This window comes from Scyliorhinus torazame, chromosome 6 (assembly GCF_047496885.1).
Source record: "Scyliorhinus torazame isolate Kashiwa2021f chromosome 6, sScyTor2.1, whole genome shotgun sequence".
In the NCBI taxonomy this organism is placed as follows: Eukaryota; Metazoa; Chordata; class Chondrichthyes; order Carcharhiniformes; family Scyliorhinidae; genus Scyliorhinus; species Scyliorhinus torazame.
This window is the reverse complement of record NC_092712.1, coordinates 140,275,647-140,291,817: the sequence shown is the minus strand read 5'-3', so window position 1 is coordinate 140,291,817 and position 16,171 is coordinate 140,275,647. Positions and strand designations below refer to the sequence as shown.

Here is a 16,171-nt window from a genome sequence, read left to right as displayed (position 1 = left end):
TCTAGTGAACCCCCTCCCCCTGCCGTGGAGCTACCCTCTTGGTACTGCCTCCGGCACTGTCCTCTGGCACCTTGGTAGTGCCTGCCTAACACCCTGGCACTGTCCCTTGGCACTGACCCTTGGCAGTGCCCTCGGTGTTGCGTTATGTAATTTGGAATAACACAAGCTGCCACTTTATGCAATTTGAGTAAACGATGTTCCAGACTTTGAAGTGAGTTCAATGTGTTTTATTGAACTATTGCACAGTTCTCAATGAGTTCGACTCTCTGCTAATCTAAATGTAGTAACTCAGTCTAACTGAACCAGCCTTGCTCTAAGCACGTGCTGGGGTGTGATGCCGAGGATCCACTCTGTCTCACTCTGTAGATGTTGGTCTGTGGAAAGAGGCGTGGTGTGAGTGCCTCATCCCTTTTATAGTGAGATACTACCCCTGAGTGTCCTGACTGTTCATTGGTCGTGTCCTATTCTATGTGTTCATTAGCTGCATGTTTGCGTATCATGACACCCGGCATTTCTAATTCCTAATGCGTGGGGACAATATGGCAGGGAAAATAATTTATTGAAACAAGGTTTTAGTCCTTTCTGGGCGGGAACCTTGTTATGTCACTTGCGAAGGTGGCAAAAACCAGAAAACGACTGGTGACATCCTCGTTCTTTTGACTCTCGTGGGATTTTGCGCCCAAGTCGCCAGGCTCTAGATTACTTTTTAAGCTACAGGTGGTGTTCAGTTCATTTTCAAAGCCGATAGGTCTGTCAATTAACACTGTAGCATAAATTTATTTTACTTTCAACTGCAGGACCATTTTTTTCAAAGCTAAAGCTCAATGGACATTTAAACCGCAGTCCAAAAGATAGCAGGAGAGTTTTCCAGTATATTTTACTTGCACAATGGTGTCAATGAAATGGTCAACTTGCCCTTGCAGGACAAAACTACCTGATGATTCACTGCATTGAAATTACATCTATATTACAATATAGCATTAATATTTTTAACTTGGGTTTTCCAACATTGCTGGTTTTTTCCAGTCTCGCCCCGCCAGTGAGCCGGCATGAGCCACACCTTCAGATGTATTATGCACCAAGTGATGGATTATTTGGTGAGGAAAGCTGGTTGTACAGCCAGCAAGCTGTACATCCGTCTTCTCGCTTCAGCCAGCACTTGATGCAAAAATGGGAAAAGTCCACCCAGTATTTCAGTTTCAAGTGACTGTTGTAGTTTCTGTAGAGTTTTGATGATATCTGGGAGTATAATGAATGCTTGACATGAGTTTCAAAAGGTTCAGACCCACTTATTTCAACAGAAAGCTCCCAAGCAATGTGATCCCATATTGTTTAACAGTTTTAAGAGTTTATTAAAGGATTTTAATGTTGTAAGTGGAGAAGTGATTTTTTGTTTTACACCAAATTGACCAGACCCCCCAGAAAAGTGAGCCCTTTCAGGAAGATTCCCAGAAGAGAAACCCCTGACAGGAAGCCCCGTAGAAAAGAGACTCCTGTCAGGAAGCTAGAGAGCAGTCCAGACAGAGGCAATGAAAAAAATACTGCTTTAACAGTCATCTGGGCAATACAGCTGCTGACTGAAACATAGGAAAAAAAACCTGTCATTTCTGGAAAGAGACAACAATCAGCTGTGTTTAAAGCCCCTCAGATCTTTGGGGCTGGACTCTTCAATCCCGCAGCAGAGTGTCCACACCGTCGTAAACGCCGTCGGGTTTTACGACGGCGTGAACGGGCCGCTCCCCACGTCTAATTCTGGCCCCTACAGGGTGCCAGCATGGCGCTGGAGCGGTTCACGCCGCTCCAGCTGCAGACCTTGGCATGAAATGTGCGCCACGGGATCCGTGCATGCGCAGTTGCGCCTGCGCCAGCGAGGACATGCGCAATGGCGCCGGCGCCAACGCACGCATGCGCAGTGGCCTCCTTCACCCCACCAGCCCCGACACAACATGACGCAGGGCTACAGGGGCCGGCACGTAGAAAAGGAGGCCCCCAGCCACAGAGGCCGGCCCGCCGATCGGTGGGCCCCGATCGCGGGCCAGGACGCCACCCGACCCTTACACGCCGAGGTCCCGCCGGCTCAGTGCAGGTTAGAACGGTGCCAGTGGGACTTGGCTCTTTTCTTAGGGTCGCTCAGCCCATCCGGGCCGGAGAATTTGCGGGCCGGCTGCGTAAAGCGGCCCGCGACTGGCGCCGCGCCAACCACGGCGGCGCCAATGGAGCCAATTCTCCGCACTGTGGAGAATTGCGTGCCAGTGTCGGGGCGGCGTGGCCCGTATGCGGGGATTCTCCAGCCAGGCGCAGGGCTGGGAGAATCCCGCCCTTGATCTGCAAACCATTCAGTTATTTTTCTTTGCTATTGATTTTACTGGGCTCGATTGTCAGCTTCCACACAGACAGCTGTCAGCATTGTTCCATTCATCATCCTTCACAGTTGAGTAACTCTGAAGTGCTCTAACTGCAGTTTAGAAATATCAAGCTTTGATTGACAGCTCCTGAACCACTTCAAAAAGATTTAAGTGCTTTCCAATTACCTCCTTTCATGGTGAGTGACTTTCAAGCAGTCAGCTCGAAATTTACTGCACTTAACTGGTTTCTTTCACAACACTGGAACTTCTACCTCGTCGGGACTCTGTTACTGGTGGCGCGAGGAGGAGAATTTTACTGTTTGTTTCAATGTGAAATGTCATTAAATATGAAACCTTTATTAGATTGTTTGAATTTTTTTAAATGTCCTTTTCAAAGATATCCTGTAGTATGCCCTTAATTGATATTGGGTGAGTTTATTCTTTCATAGGATTTGGACATCACTGGCAAGGCCAATATTTGTTGCCTATTCCTAATTTTCTTGAACTGAGAAGCAGGTTAGGCTATTGCAGAGGGTAGTTAAGAGTCAACAACAGTACTGTGTCCCCGTAGTGGCTATGGAGGATAAATGAAAGGCATGGAGGGGTATGGAGTGTAATGGGGAAAAGAGGAGGCATGAGTGGGAATGGAAGGAGCATGGATAGCTTAGCAGATAAGAGAAGGCATGAGATGGATGGGAATAAGCAGGGACATGGAGATATGAGAGGACGTGGAATGGCATGGGGATATGAGAATATATGGAAGGGAATGAGTGGCAAGGTGAATATGGGGGTGTGAGAGGGAATGGATGGGACAGTAGGCAGGTGGGGAGTGAGGGGACTGAAGTGTGTAGGAGTTCGGTAGGCTCAGTTAGCTGGACAGCAGGTTTCGATGCAGAGCAACACCAACAACGCGGGTTCAATTCCCGTACCTGCTGTAATTATTCATGAAGACCCCACCTTCTCAACCTTGCCCCTCGCCTGAGGTATGGTGACCCTCAGTTAAATCACCACCGGTCAGATCTCTCTCAAAAAGGGTGACCAATCTATGATCCTCGGAAACTATGGTGAATTTCACATTCTGTTTGACAAAATAGTAGTCCTGTGTTGTAGCTTCACTAGATTGACACCACATGTTTAGGTATGTATGGTTCTCCTCCTACACTCTTCATTGAACCAGGGTTGAACCCTTGGCTTGGTGGTAATGGTAGAGTGGGAGAACTGCTGGGTCTTGAAGTTACAGAATGTACTTGAGTACAGTTCTGCTGCTGCTTATGACCCACAGCGACTCATGGTTGCCTGGTCTTGAGTTGCTAGATCTGTTCAAAATCTATCCCATTTAGCATAATGGCAAGGCGACACAACATGATTGAGGGTTTCCTCAATGTAAAGATGGGACTTCATCTCCACAAGGACTATGCAGTGGTCACTCCTATTGATACCGTCAAGAACAGATGTGTCTGCGGCAGGCTGGTTGGTGAGAATGATATCAAGTATATTTTTTCCTCACCACCTGCCACAGACCCTGCCTAGCAGCTACATCTTTTTGAATTTGGCCAGTTTAATCAGCAGTGTTGCAACCAAACCGATTTTGGTGATCCCCCACCCAAAGGACCTTCTGCACCCTTGCTATCCTCCGTGCTTCCTCCAACAGGTGTTGAACATGGAGGAATACTGACAAATTAGCTGGTGGGGGTGGGGTTCATGGTAATCAGCAGGAGGTCTCCTTGCCCGTATTTGCCCTGATGCCATGAGACTTCATGGGGTCCAGAGTCAATGCTGAAAAGTCCCAAGGAAACTCCCTCCTGACTGTAAACCATTGTGCCACCAACTCTGCTATGTCTGTCCTGTTAGTGGGTCAGGACATATGAAGTGATGGGCATGGTGGTGCCTGGGACATTATTTCTAAGTTATGATTCTGTGAGTATGATTATGTAAGGTTGTTGCCTGACCAACCTGTGAGATAGCTATCCCAATATTGGTACAAGCCCCCAGATGTTAGTAATGAGAACTTTGTTCCGTTGACGGGGCTGAATTTCCTTCCCTAAAGGACATTAGTGAACCAGATGGGTTTTTCTGACAATCATGGTCATAATTAGACGTTTTTATTGATTATATTCAAATTCCACCATCTGCCGTGGTGGGATTCAAACCCGCTCCCCAGAGCACTACCCTGGGTTTAAGTACTGGAACTCCCTCCCTTACAGCATTGTTCTTGCACCACATGGGCAGCAGTAGTTTAAGAAACTCGCTCACCACCACCTTCTCAAGGGGAATTAGGGATAGCCAATAAATGCTGGCCTTGAAAGAAACAGAAGATTTTTGATTTTCTAAGGAAATTGGGCTGACAGATGGGAGATGCAGTTTATTTTATTTTTAAAAATTATATAATAATCAGTTTACAAAGGAGAACCAACAGGAGAACCTGTTAAGCTTAATAGTCGTACAGCATGTTAAGCAAGAATTTCTGGTTATTGTGGGTAACTATGAAGCTGTCACTTACATGCAATGAAAGAAGCCATCAGCGTTAAGAGTATAATAATATCTTTAGCTGCATATAGCACAGATCAAATCCCATGATAAATATTTGCAATTCTGAAACCCAAATCCTAGAAAACACATTGTGCCTGAAATCCTGCAACTGGTGGATTAAAGGGTTTTGCCTCACACTCCAGACACAAAGGGAAGAATGTTTTGCTTGTCCGAGGAGACAGCATGGAGGATCTAAAGGCCACAATTTGTGATTCCTGGGTCGGTTACCATCCTTCTGAAGCAATTCCACCACCCTGTGATTTTGGAAGAAGCGTGCGGGACAATGTATACCGGGCAGAACGGTAGCATTGTGGATAGCACAAATGCTTCACAGCTCCAGGGTCCCAGGTTTGATTCCGGCTTGGGTCACTGTCTGTGCGGAGTCTGCACATCCTCCCCGTGTGTGTGTGGGTTTCCTCCGGGTGCTCCGGTTTCCTCCCACAGTCCAAAGATGTGCAGGTTAGGTGGATTGGCCATGCTAAATTACCCTTAGTGTCCAAAATTGCCCTTAGTGTTGGGTGGGGTTGCTGGGTTATGGAGATAGGGTGGCGGTGTTGACCTTGGGTAGGGTGCTCTTTCCAAGAGCCGGTACAGACTCGATGGGCCGAATGGCCTCCTTCTGCACTGTAAATTCTATGAAATAAAGCTGGCTGAACATGGCAGGCCACCAATTTATCATGCAAATGAGGCAGATAAAAGCTGTTAAAGCTACAGAAAGTGATTTTTGTTTGCAGCCATCGGGACCACGAAGAGGCGGCATCCCAGCAGAGAAGAAGGCATGGAGGCTGATCCCTGTAATATTGGTGCATTAAATTGGAAGCCTTAAAGAATTTCTGAGGCAGTGGCACACAGTGGTCATTGAGTGTGCCAAAGTCACATAAAGCTCGTTCTGTAGGCACTGTACCAATAAAGGAGGAGTGACCTTACAGGGTTATTAAAGCTCAGCAGGGGTCTATGCAGCCCTCATGGAGGCAAGGAAAATCATCAACGGATATGGGACTGAGCTACTCGGAGTTGGAGGTGTGCAGTGATGAGGAGCCGCCACTCCCACAGCAAATGCTGTGCAATGGCCCTGAGGCATGAAAAGGTTTTGGATGAGGGACGAGGAGGATCCGAAAGTGATACCCTCCGCACAGGATATACCGACTATGAATTAGTTTCCTGAATTTAACAGGGGACCAGAGGCCCTGAAGGATATACCTAACAAGGCAGATGATAGTAGAGTTGTGAGCCTTGCTGGAGGGACATTAACCGGGCCATATGTGCAGGGAGGGCAGTGGGATTTGTCTCCATTGCTAGGTTCCATCAGCTGCATTGGGTTATTGGCTATACTCATGTGACCATTAAGGCACTGACTGATCAGCCGGGGCATTTATAATTAGGAAGGGATTCCAGTCTCTTAATGTTCAACTGGTGTGCGACTATCAGAAGCATTTCCTCTAGGTTTGCGCATTGTATCTGGACAGTTGCCATGACGTCTTTATCCTCAAGCAGTCAGAGTTATCACAGCTGTTCATGTCACTGGGTAGGCAAGAGTTATACATTGAAGAGATGGCTGCTGACACTTGTCACAATCCTGTGATGTAGGCACGTATTTTCTACAACCACTGCTATCTCAGCACATAAGAGCCACCATGAGGCAGACCATTGGACTCCTGAAGATGATATTCCAGTGCCTTGATCAGTTGGGTGAACCAATTGATTCCCTCTAGTGGTGGTTTACTGCACTCTTCACACAAGGCTTTCCAGAGAGGTGTGGACATTCATGATGGAGAAGCAGAGCAGTAACACCTTTGAGGATGAGGAGAAGGAGGAGTGCAGCAGGATGAACCAGCCTTGCAAGGCCGTCCTCAGTCTGGCTGAGACATCAAAGCCTTATGGAAGGGGGTCTCAGACTAATACAGCCACATTTCTCCTGAAGGCCTCTAATACAGCATCTAAGCACTTCCATGAACCTAGCTTTCCCCAGGAAGTAGGAATGAATCCACTAAGGAAATGAATCATGGTGTTCCCACTGGTCCTCGTATACAAGTCTCCAACTGTCTCCAACATACCCCAAGTATGCGAGCAATAATTCAGTGCATCGATATTGTAACTGATCACAATCATAACAAAGATCACACAAATGAGCCAAACTGTGAGATTACTGACGTGGAACCCTCCGACCTCAGCTGCTCCGACAGGATGCTATCGTGGCGGATGACGATGAGGTGGAGGCAGGCTGATTGCTTGTGTGCAGATGAGGCCGACTTGACTGTGGTGGTCATCCTCAGTGCTGCAGTTCCAATGCGAGCACCATAACAGGCTTCCCTACCTACGATGACACAGAAATAGGCATTGCCACAGAGCCATCCTGATTAGTGGTGTCTCAGTCAGATGGGTCAACAGGACAGCAGGTGATGATGGTGCCTCATGTCACTTCATTGATTACTCAGTCATTTCATGGGGTATTTGAGTGTCCGAGTAGATTACCAGTTGGACGGACCTGGCATTTACTTTCTTTACAGTCAATGCTACAGAAAGTGACCAATGTGCTGTTCCTGCATACACTCCGTCTGATGCTGCATCATATGCTTGAGATATTGTGATGCAGATCTCATGAATGGACTCCCTCCATTCTCTGTCCATGCCTGATGGAACTCTGATAAATACATATCTCCCACGATTGGTCTCAGAATAAACAATTTGGGCTGGATTCTCCGAACCATCACCGATTCTGGGACCGGTGAGGGGCGAGCAGCGGCAGCAGGTAAAAAACCTGGCTCCCATGCCAAAAGCGACCAGAGCATGGCCAGGTGTGTGCCCCCGCCGTACCACAAGCCGCCAGTCGCGCATGTATCCGACCTGCCAGATAGTGCCACCCCCAGACCATCCCTCGCCGAAGCCCCCTGGCCAGCGACACGGCCCCCCCCCCCCCTGAATATGGCGGTGCTGGACACAGTCAGCAGCCGCCACATGAGGGTAACGAAAATTGAGAGCACAAGTGAACCGCGCCATCAGGAACTCGGCCCATCGGGGGTAGAGCATCGGGGAGGACGTTCAGGTGACCTTGAGGGCGTCCCAATGGCGTGCGGCATACTCTCCCATGACGCCGTTTTGAACGGGGCGGAGCATCCGAAAACAGGCTCTGCCCCCGATTCAGTCGGAAAAAGTGATTCACCGCCTGATCACCGATTACGATATCAGTGTCGAGCAAACGGAGAATCCTTCCCCTTGTATGTTATACTTAAGAGCTCTGCGTCTCTATCCGGCTGAACATGACTGTGCTAGTTCTCCTCCTCCAATCGAGACCACCCACAACTGCCTCAGCCTCTTTCACCTCCAGGTTGCCTACTGTTCTAAAATCGCTTGAGGTCCCACCAATATGTGTATCTGTTCTGGTGAAGGGTGTACTTGATTGTTGTGATGGTGCAAGCTCCAATGTATCTTCCTCCTCTACAGATAACATTGACCCTGTCACTCTGCCCTATGTTGTCTCTATCTCTACATCTGGGGAGACATAAGAATGTGGTTATTATAAATCACTTCTGTAGCATTCTGAGAATGTTACCTGAGCAGATGCTCTTCTTTTTGATTTGGTGGGTAAACATATTGGTAAGCGAGAATAGGGGGAAACGTTACTCTGGAGCCAGATGTGCTATATTTAACTCAGGAACACCTGCTGATTAATTGAATGCTGGATGCTTGAAATGGGAAGGTAATTCAACCTTCACATTGATATGCCTTGATGAGTATAAAGATGCATTTGAAAAGTAAACTATGCAGTATTTGTTGAAAGGAGTGTGCAATTTGCCTCCATCTTTGTGGCCATATATTTCATACCTCACATTTTATTACGCTGAGATCCCTGATCAGAAGGTTACTGTGCAAGAAAACAAAATGTGTAGGTTCCAGATGTTTTCCAATTCATGCCTCGCAGGCCAACAAGTAAGGAGCATGGGTGGAGAAGATGGGGGTTACAAGTCTGAACAGCCATTTTAGAATTTTGCAATAATTATACCAGACATAGTGGCTGCCAAGATATGTTTCTCTAAGATGAAACTATTATCTATTGCCCAATAGTATTTAGAAATCTAGTTTATGATACAATTTGGACGAATTGCTTTCATTTAAAATTGTGCTCAGCAGACAGATGAGTCATTTTTTCCAATCTGGAAACAAAAATTGAATTGAATTAAATTATGTGCGGTGAAACTATGAAGCAATTAGACCTCCTCATAAAATAATCAACAGATGCATATGTATGAATACTTTAGATTTCATTTAACATACTCCTGTGAGTGATTCAATTGTGACCGCATTACGAGTTGCCTGAGGGAGGTTACGGTTGACTAATATTTTAATATGAAAAGAAGCTTTTAAGGACAAGTGATTTTGGCAAATGTGACCTCATTAATATAACTGATTGAGGGAAAATGAATGTTAATCTGACAAGACACAGATTTTCTTTTTTTGTTAACGTAGTAAATCACCATTTTAGTCCAAACCTTTGATACTGGATATTTCCTAGTTTAGAAAGCACATTTTCCATTGTACTTACATTTTCCAAGATTTGACATTTCTGCTTGCTAACTAGAAACTTTCCATTTCTGGGCTGTTTTAATTTTTATGCATAATTTATTCACCAGTATTTCATGTGATTATGTATTTCATGCGATTATGTATCTGTGCTCGCATACAAGTGTGTACGAATCCCCACTTGTGTGCCTCTGCATGGCATGAAAGAGGGTGTTGAAGGCATGGGTCCTGGAAGTTCAAATGATACATCAGTAAATCCAGTTAACAAACTACTTCAGAACCAATAAGGTTTTTTTTAGAAAATCTACAACAGCTCTCAGCTCTCAAACACCAAGATGTTTAATACTGTGCAATCAGGAAACACATATACAAAGAAGGCAGTGTTCTGTGCATTAAAGATACATGAATCAAGTTCATTGTTTGGAAAAGTAAAAGTGTTAATCATTAGATCATTTGTAATCATTTTTATATTTTGAAATAAGAAATGCAGGTTGCCAACTGTTGCAGTGAATTTCTTAAATGGTTTATGTATATAATAACAAAATTCCTGCTATTATTTGAAAATATATTTGAAGTGATGTAGCAGAATTGAAATATCTGATCTATATTTGCGCACAGTAGCACGGTGGTTAGCACTGTTGTTTCACAGCGCCAGGGTCCCAGGTTTGATTCCTGCTTGGGTCACTGTCTGTGCGAAGTCTGCACATTCTCTCTGTGTCTGTGTGGGTTTCCTCTGGGTGCTCCGGTTTTATCCCACAAATCCCGAAAGACATGCTTGTTAGGTGAATTGAATATTCTTAATTCTCCCTCCGTGTACCTGAACAGGCGCTGGAGTGTGGTGACTAGGGGCCTTTCACTGTAACTTCATTGCTTAATGTCAGCCTACTTGTGACAATAAAGATTATTATTATTATGTATATATTAATCTATTTTTGCATTAATTTTATTCTATTCTTTTTTAAGTTTGCCTTCTCTTGTGTCACACTCCTTTCGAGGCTGAGGGCACAGCACCTCTCAAACCTACTCAAAAGTGGCTGGGATATACTTGGAATAACTTATGGTCCAATTTTACCTCCTTTCCTGAGAGGAGGTCCCTTCTCCTGATCATCAAATCTCATTTAAAGAGTGATTGAGGTCAGGAATCAATGATATGGAACTGGTTAAGGGTACTAAGCCTGTTCTGGTTCTTTGCAAGAGTGGCTCTCACACCAGACCTTTTGTCCATAACCCTCCAAGATCTTCTTTCTTAAGTACCTGGTCCAACTTCCTTTTAAATTTATTTATAGAATTCTTCGATGGAACATCACATTGCCGGAGAGCCATGGCCTCCAAAATGTGCTCTTCCTAACTGAATGCCATTGGAAATCCAAAAAAAGGATGCTTTTCTTTTCTCCATGTCCAACATGAAAATGTGAGACCAGGGAATGAACAGCATCATGAATAATAAGTAATTTATATTGTAAGTAATTGGTATACTTCTTCAACACAGATCAGTGTTAAGATCTGAACTAGCTTGGCTTTAGTGGGGCATTCCATCAGAGTGCAGATGAAAAACTGGTGGAGCTAGTAGTCCCAAACAAAAGCATACCTACTCTAAGTTAGTTAACTCAGGAATCAGAGACACATACATCACAGAAGGAGGATATCTAGTCCATCATGTCTGTATCAATACTTTGAAAGAGATATCCAATTAACCCCAGTCCCATGTTCTTTGCCCTTAAATGGTTCCATTGCAAAACACAAAAGAAAAGCACCAATTAACCAATTTGATTAAAATGGTAGTAATAACAGGTGGGAAAACAGGTGAAACAATAGTTTCTAAAAGAATGTAACCAGTCACCCACCCAATCACTCATTCAGTCACTACTAACCCCACTGAAAAATATAGGACCTTTTATAAACTTGCCTGAATATAGCAGCTGATGTTGTTAAAACGGGGGCATGTCCTTTGCACTACTCCTCTTTGCCAGTCTTTGTCTAGGTTGTTGCAGTGAAGCTTTATTATTCCAGCTGGGATTGGAGGTTCTTGCTGGAATGGTGCAAAAAGTAAGTACGTAATAATCTCTGCAGCCAGCAATCATGCGCGCAGTATCACCGCTGTTTGGCCTATTATTATTTACATGTTGGGCAAGACTGGAAGAACCATGCATCGCAATGGCATTGTGCCATTTCCATTCAAATTGGTGTTAAATCCTACTTGACTCTGATACTTTTCAGTGCCTCGAATTAACTTTATGGATTAGAACTAAAAGGTTTTTTTTCAAACTACCAGTCTATCTAATAAGAACAATGAGCTGATTTGATTTGATTTATTGTCACGTGTATTGAGGTACAGTGAAAAGTGTTGTTCTGTGAACAGTCCAGACAGATCATTCCATTCATGATACAACATAGGACAAACATAAATACACAATTTAAATACATAGACACAGACATTGGGTGAAGCATACGGAGTGTAGTACTACTCAGTAGAGAAGATGTGTGAAGAGATCAGTTCAGTCCATAAGAGGTTCATTCAGAAGTCTGGTAACAGCGGTGAAGAAACTGTTTTTAAACCTGTTAGTGCGTGTTCTCTGACTTTTGTATCTCCTGCCCGATGGAAGAGGTTGGAAGAGAGAATAACCCGGGTGGGAGGGGGTCTTTGATTATACCACCCACTTTCCGAAGCAGCTGGAGGTGTAGACAAAGTCAAGGTTGGGAGGTGGTTTTGCGTGAAGGGCTGGGCTGTGTTCACGACTCTGTAATTTCTTACGGTCTTGGGCCGAGCAGTTTCATGTATGTAACAATCTGGCTGGACTGTACGCAGAACAATGAGCTCCTTGTTCATATACGATTTGATTTCCAAAGAATATACTTACAGTAATGTTTTTTATTAAGTTCTCAATAAATGTGGTGATGTTTAAGCTGCATGGCATCATTGTGATTTATTTGCTTACAGAATATTGTCCAGTTTTAGATCAAGTTCATTTCTACAGCTAACGAGTATAATCAATTCTTGTGGGAAATTCCGTTTAAGAAAATTTCTGTCACTGAGCTAGTGATTAAGGACAAGCATGATTGGGTACTTGGGCATTTCGAGCTCAGTCTGCTTTAAATAGATGGTGCAATTATATATAGAGCAGCCTAAGGGGGAAGTGGTATTAAGCTGAAGAATATATTCAGGTGATAAGTCCATTCACATTCTATATGAAATAGTTAAATAGGAATGTAGGCTTATTACCTAAAAGAGGATCTGTGGGTATAATAATGATTGTGTTATTACTCAACCTGGCTTTCATTTCTGAACAATGCAGAAGTTGGCAGAAATCAGGACAGGAGTTCAATGAGGCTGCTTGGGAAATTAGCAGCACAAGTTGTACAATGCACAGTGGAAATGAAACTAAGTACCATCAGTAAACCAATGCCTGTTGTGGGAGTCAGGCTAATGTTTAGGGCGCAAAAGTCTAAACAGAGCCTCTTACAATGGAAGAGCAGAAAAAGCAGCAAAATAATCAGTGACTATACAGAGGCATTGTAGCTGAAGTGCTGTTTCATGAAATAAGATGATTCAATGTTTGTATCTGATTTACGATTCAATTCACATTGCACTGGGAGAACTTTTACTTAAGAGCTACAAAATAGGAATTATTAGGTTTCGTGTAAGGGAATTCCTCTGTGAAGGTCTATTGTGCTGTCTTCACAGCTGCTGAGCTTGGAGAAATATAACAAGCCTTTTCACTGCAGCAATTAAAGACTGACTGTCACCAGAATGACATCATCCTTCTCACAGGCCCCAGGAGGCAAGATTGCAAGCAGTATGGAGCCAATGCTTTATATCGCTGACAGGTAAAATCTCAACATCTTAAAGTGATTGGGGGTGCATACTTGCCAGGACCTGCACACAGGTACATTATCGTATTTTGTTGAAGAATCAGTCTTGTGTTTAATTTGTATTTTCTCATACGGAAGTTCTGGCTGAAATTCAGTCTGTGAGCTGACTCCTGCTTTCAGCTCTGGCTGAACTAACGCACATCCAGCCTTTGTATACCTTGGATTTAAAGCTCAGTGACAAGAAGCACATGACTTTGGCTGTTTCTCAAACCATGAACAAAAGATTCTATAGATGACCTAGTCTTACACCTATTAACTAAGTGTAAAATAGAAGGTTTGTTGGTTGAGCACTGTAGCTGCAAAGGATTATTGTGTACATAATGCTTAATCCATCACTGATAACATTAAGACACTTTTATTCTCCATCTACGTTTAAAAGCATTGCCGTTTTTCATTTCTATTTTGTTGAATTTAGAAATTGTGAAAAAAGACTGTTTTATACTTCACACTAGCACATTAGAAGATGATTTCAATCGCACAGTGCGAATAGTGCAGCCAGGCATTAATGGTAAGGGCCGCGATGGGGCATGGGGTGATGGTGGTACAATGAGCATTCCTGACACAATCCTTTAATCACCCCTCCTCCATCTTGATTTACCTGAAATATTATATGGAAAGGCTTCCTGCCCCATGAACAAATTTAAGTCACACACTGATAATCTCAAAGGGACATGCAGGTCATTTTAATTTTGCTCTGAGGAAAGGCCACAAAGTCTCAGACCCAGCTGCAATTTTAGCAGGAGGGCTTCCCTTCTGCCCCCAAGAAAGCCGTTGTTAAACTTCGAACAGCCATTTGGGAGGAGATCAAAAATCCACTTTTGCTCAGTTTTGTGTTATTCACTAAGTGTAATGTACAATACCATTACAATAGCACCTAAACCTTATCACCACCCCAGTGTCAGTACGTGTTTCTTTATTTGTGCTCAAATGACCAATGCTTTCCATCTGTTTATCCTTACACTTAAACTTATACAATTAAAAACCTTGTGGCTTCTCCTAAGTCAGGTATGCACCATTCCACCAACACCGTACCCCCTCTCCTCCCCCTCCACCCCAACGTTGGCCACTTCTCCACTCTCATTTTCATTATTTACCTTGTAGTAACTCTTGCCGTCGACACAGCACTGGTTTGACCACCTTGTGAAGTTTTACCCACTCTCATCAATTTTGAAATCATTCTCACCAGTTTCAGGCAGGAGCCCAGTGTTGGAGCTTAAAAAGAGGGCTTGGGAGTTGAAATCTCATATTCTGGGGAAGTTGGATGGACAACCATTGTTTCGACCCTGCACCATTGATTCCCAACACAAGTTGAAATGAGGGCTATGATATCAAAAATTGAAAATCCTTGTACTAGTTAACTGAAAATCAATGATATAAGCTTAAAACAAGAAAAATCTAATTAGAATCAAAGAATCACTGCAATGCAGAAGGAGAACATTCAGCCTATCGATCTGCACCAACCCTCTGAAAGAGTCCCTCTTAGGCCCAATCTCGCACCCTATCCCCACAACTCCACCTAACCTTTGAATACTTAGGGACAATTTAGCATGGTCAATCCACCTAATCTGCACATCCGTGGACTGTTGGAGGAAACCGGAGCACCCGGAGGAAGCCCACGCAGACACGGGTAGAAAGTGCAAACTCCACAAGGTCGGAATTGGACCCAGGTCCCTGCCGCTGTGAGGCAGCAGTGCTAACCACTGTACCGCCCTATTCTCAAAATACCATGTGCAACTAACTTTCACCTGCAGCATTAAGAATGCAAACTTAATGTTGACCTTCATAGTGAGAGGATTTGAAAATAGGAATAATGATGTTTTCCTGCAATTGTACAGGGCATTGACGAGGCCATACCTGGAGTATTGTGTGCAGTCTTGGTATTCTTATCTGAGGATGGATGTTCTTGCTATAAAGGTAGTACAGCTGAATCCTGGGATGGAGGGACTGTCATATGAGGAGAGACAAAATCAGTTAGGATATATTCATTGGAGTTTAGAAGCGTGAGAGGGGATCTTCTAGAAACTTACAAAATTCTAACAGAATTAGACCGGGTAGATTCAGAAATATTGGGCGAAATTCTCTGGAAACGGCGCGATGTCCGCCGACTGGCGCCCAAAACGGCGCCAATCAGACGAGCATCGCGCCGCCCCAAAGGTGCGGAATGCTCCGCAACTTTGGGGGCCGAGCCCCAACATTGAGGGGCTAGGCCGACGCCGGAGGGATTTCCGCCCCGCCAGCTGGCGGAAACGGCCTTTGTTGCCCCGCCAGCTGGCGTGGAAATGACATGTCGGGGCGGCGCATGCGCGGGAGCGTCAGCGGCCGCTGACAGTTTCCCGCGCATGCGCAGTGGGGAGAGTCTCTTCCGCCTCCGCCATGGTGGAGACCGTTGCGGAGGCGGAAGGGAAAGAGTGCCCCCACGGCACAGGCCCGCGCGCGGATCGGTGGGCCCCGATCACGGGCCAGGCCACCGTGGGGGCACGCTTCGAGGTCAGATCGCCCCGCGCGCCCCCCCCCCCCCCCCAGGACCCCGGAGCCCGCCCACGCCGCCTTGTCCCGCCAGTAAATAGGTACTCTAATTTACGCCGGCGGGGCAGGCAATTTATCGGCGGGACTTCGGCCCATCCGGGCCGCAGAATCCAGCGGGGGGGCCCGCCAACCGGCGCGGCCCGATTCCCGCCCCCGCCGAATATCCGGTACCGGAGACTTCGGCAACCAGCGGGGGCGGGATTCACGGCGGCCAACGGCCATTCTCCGACCCGCTGGGGGGTCGGAGAATGACGCCCAATGTTCCTGATGGTGGGGGAGTCCAGAACTCGGGTCATAGTTGAAGGATAAGGGGTAAACATTCTAGGATTGAGGTGAGGACAAATTTCATCACCCAGAGTGGTGAATCTGTGGAATTCATACTG

General features: G+C 45.2%; 1 long non-coding RNA gene across 2 annotated transcripts in view; it reads left to right on the top strand.

Annotated features, from left to right (window-relative positions):
• Positions 1-13,154: 13,154 nt before the first annotated feature.
• LOC140425740 (uncharacterized) overlaps positions 13,155-16,171 on the top strand; it is a 63,738-nt gene continuing 60,721 nt past the window's right edge. The window contains exon 1 of one of the 2 annotated variants that reach the window (XR_011947966.1): positions 13,155-13,217. This is a non-coding gene — a long non-coding RNA (uncharacterized lncRNA). Of the gene's footprint in view, positions 13,277-16,171 lie in introns of both variants that reach the window. The other variant, XR_011947967.1, reaches the window with a different exon arrangement.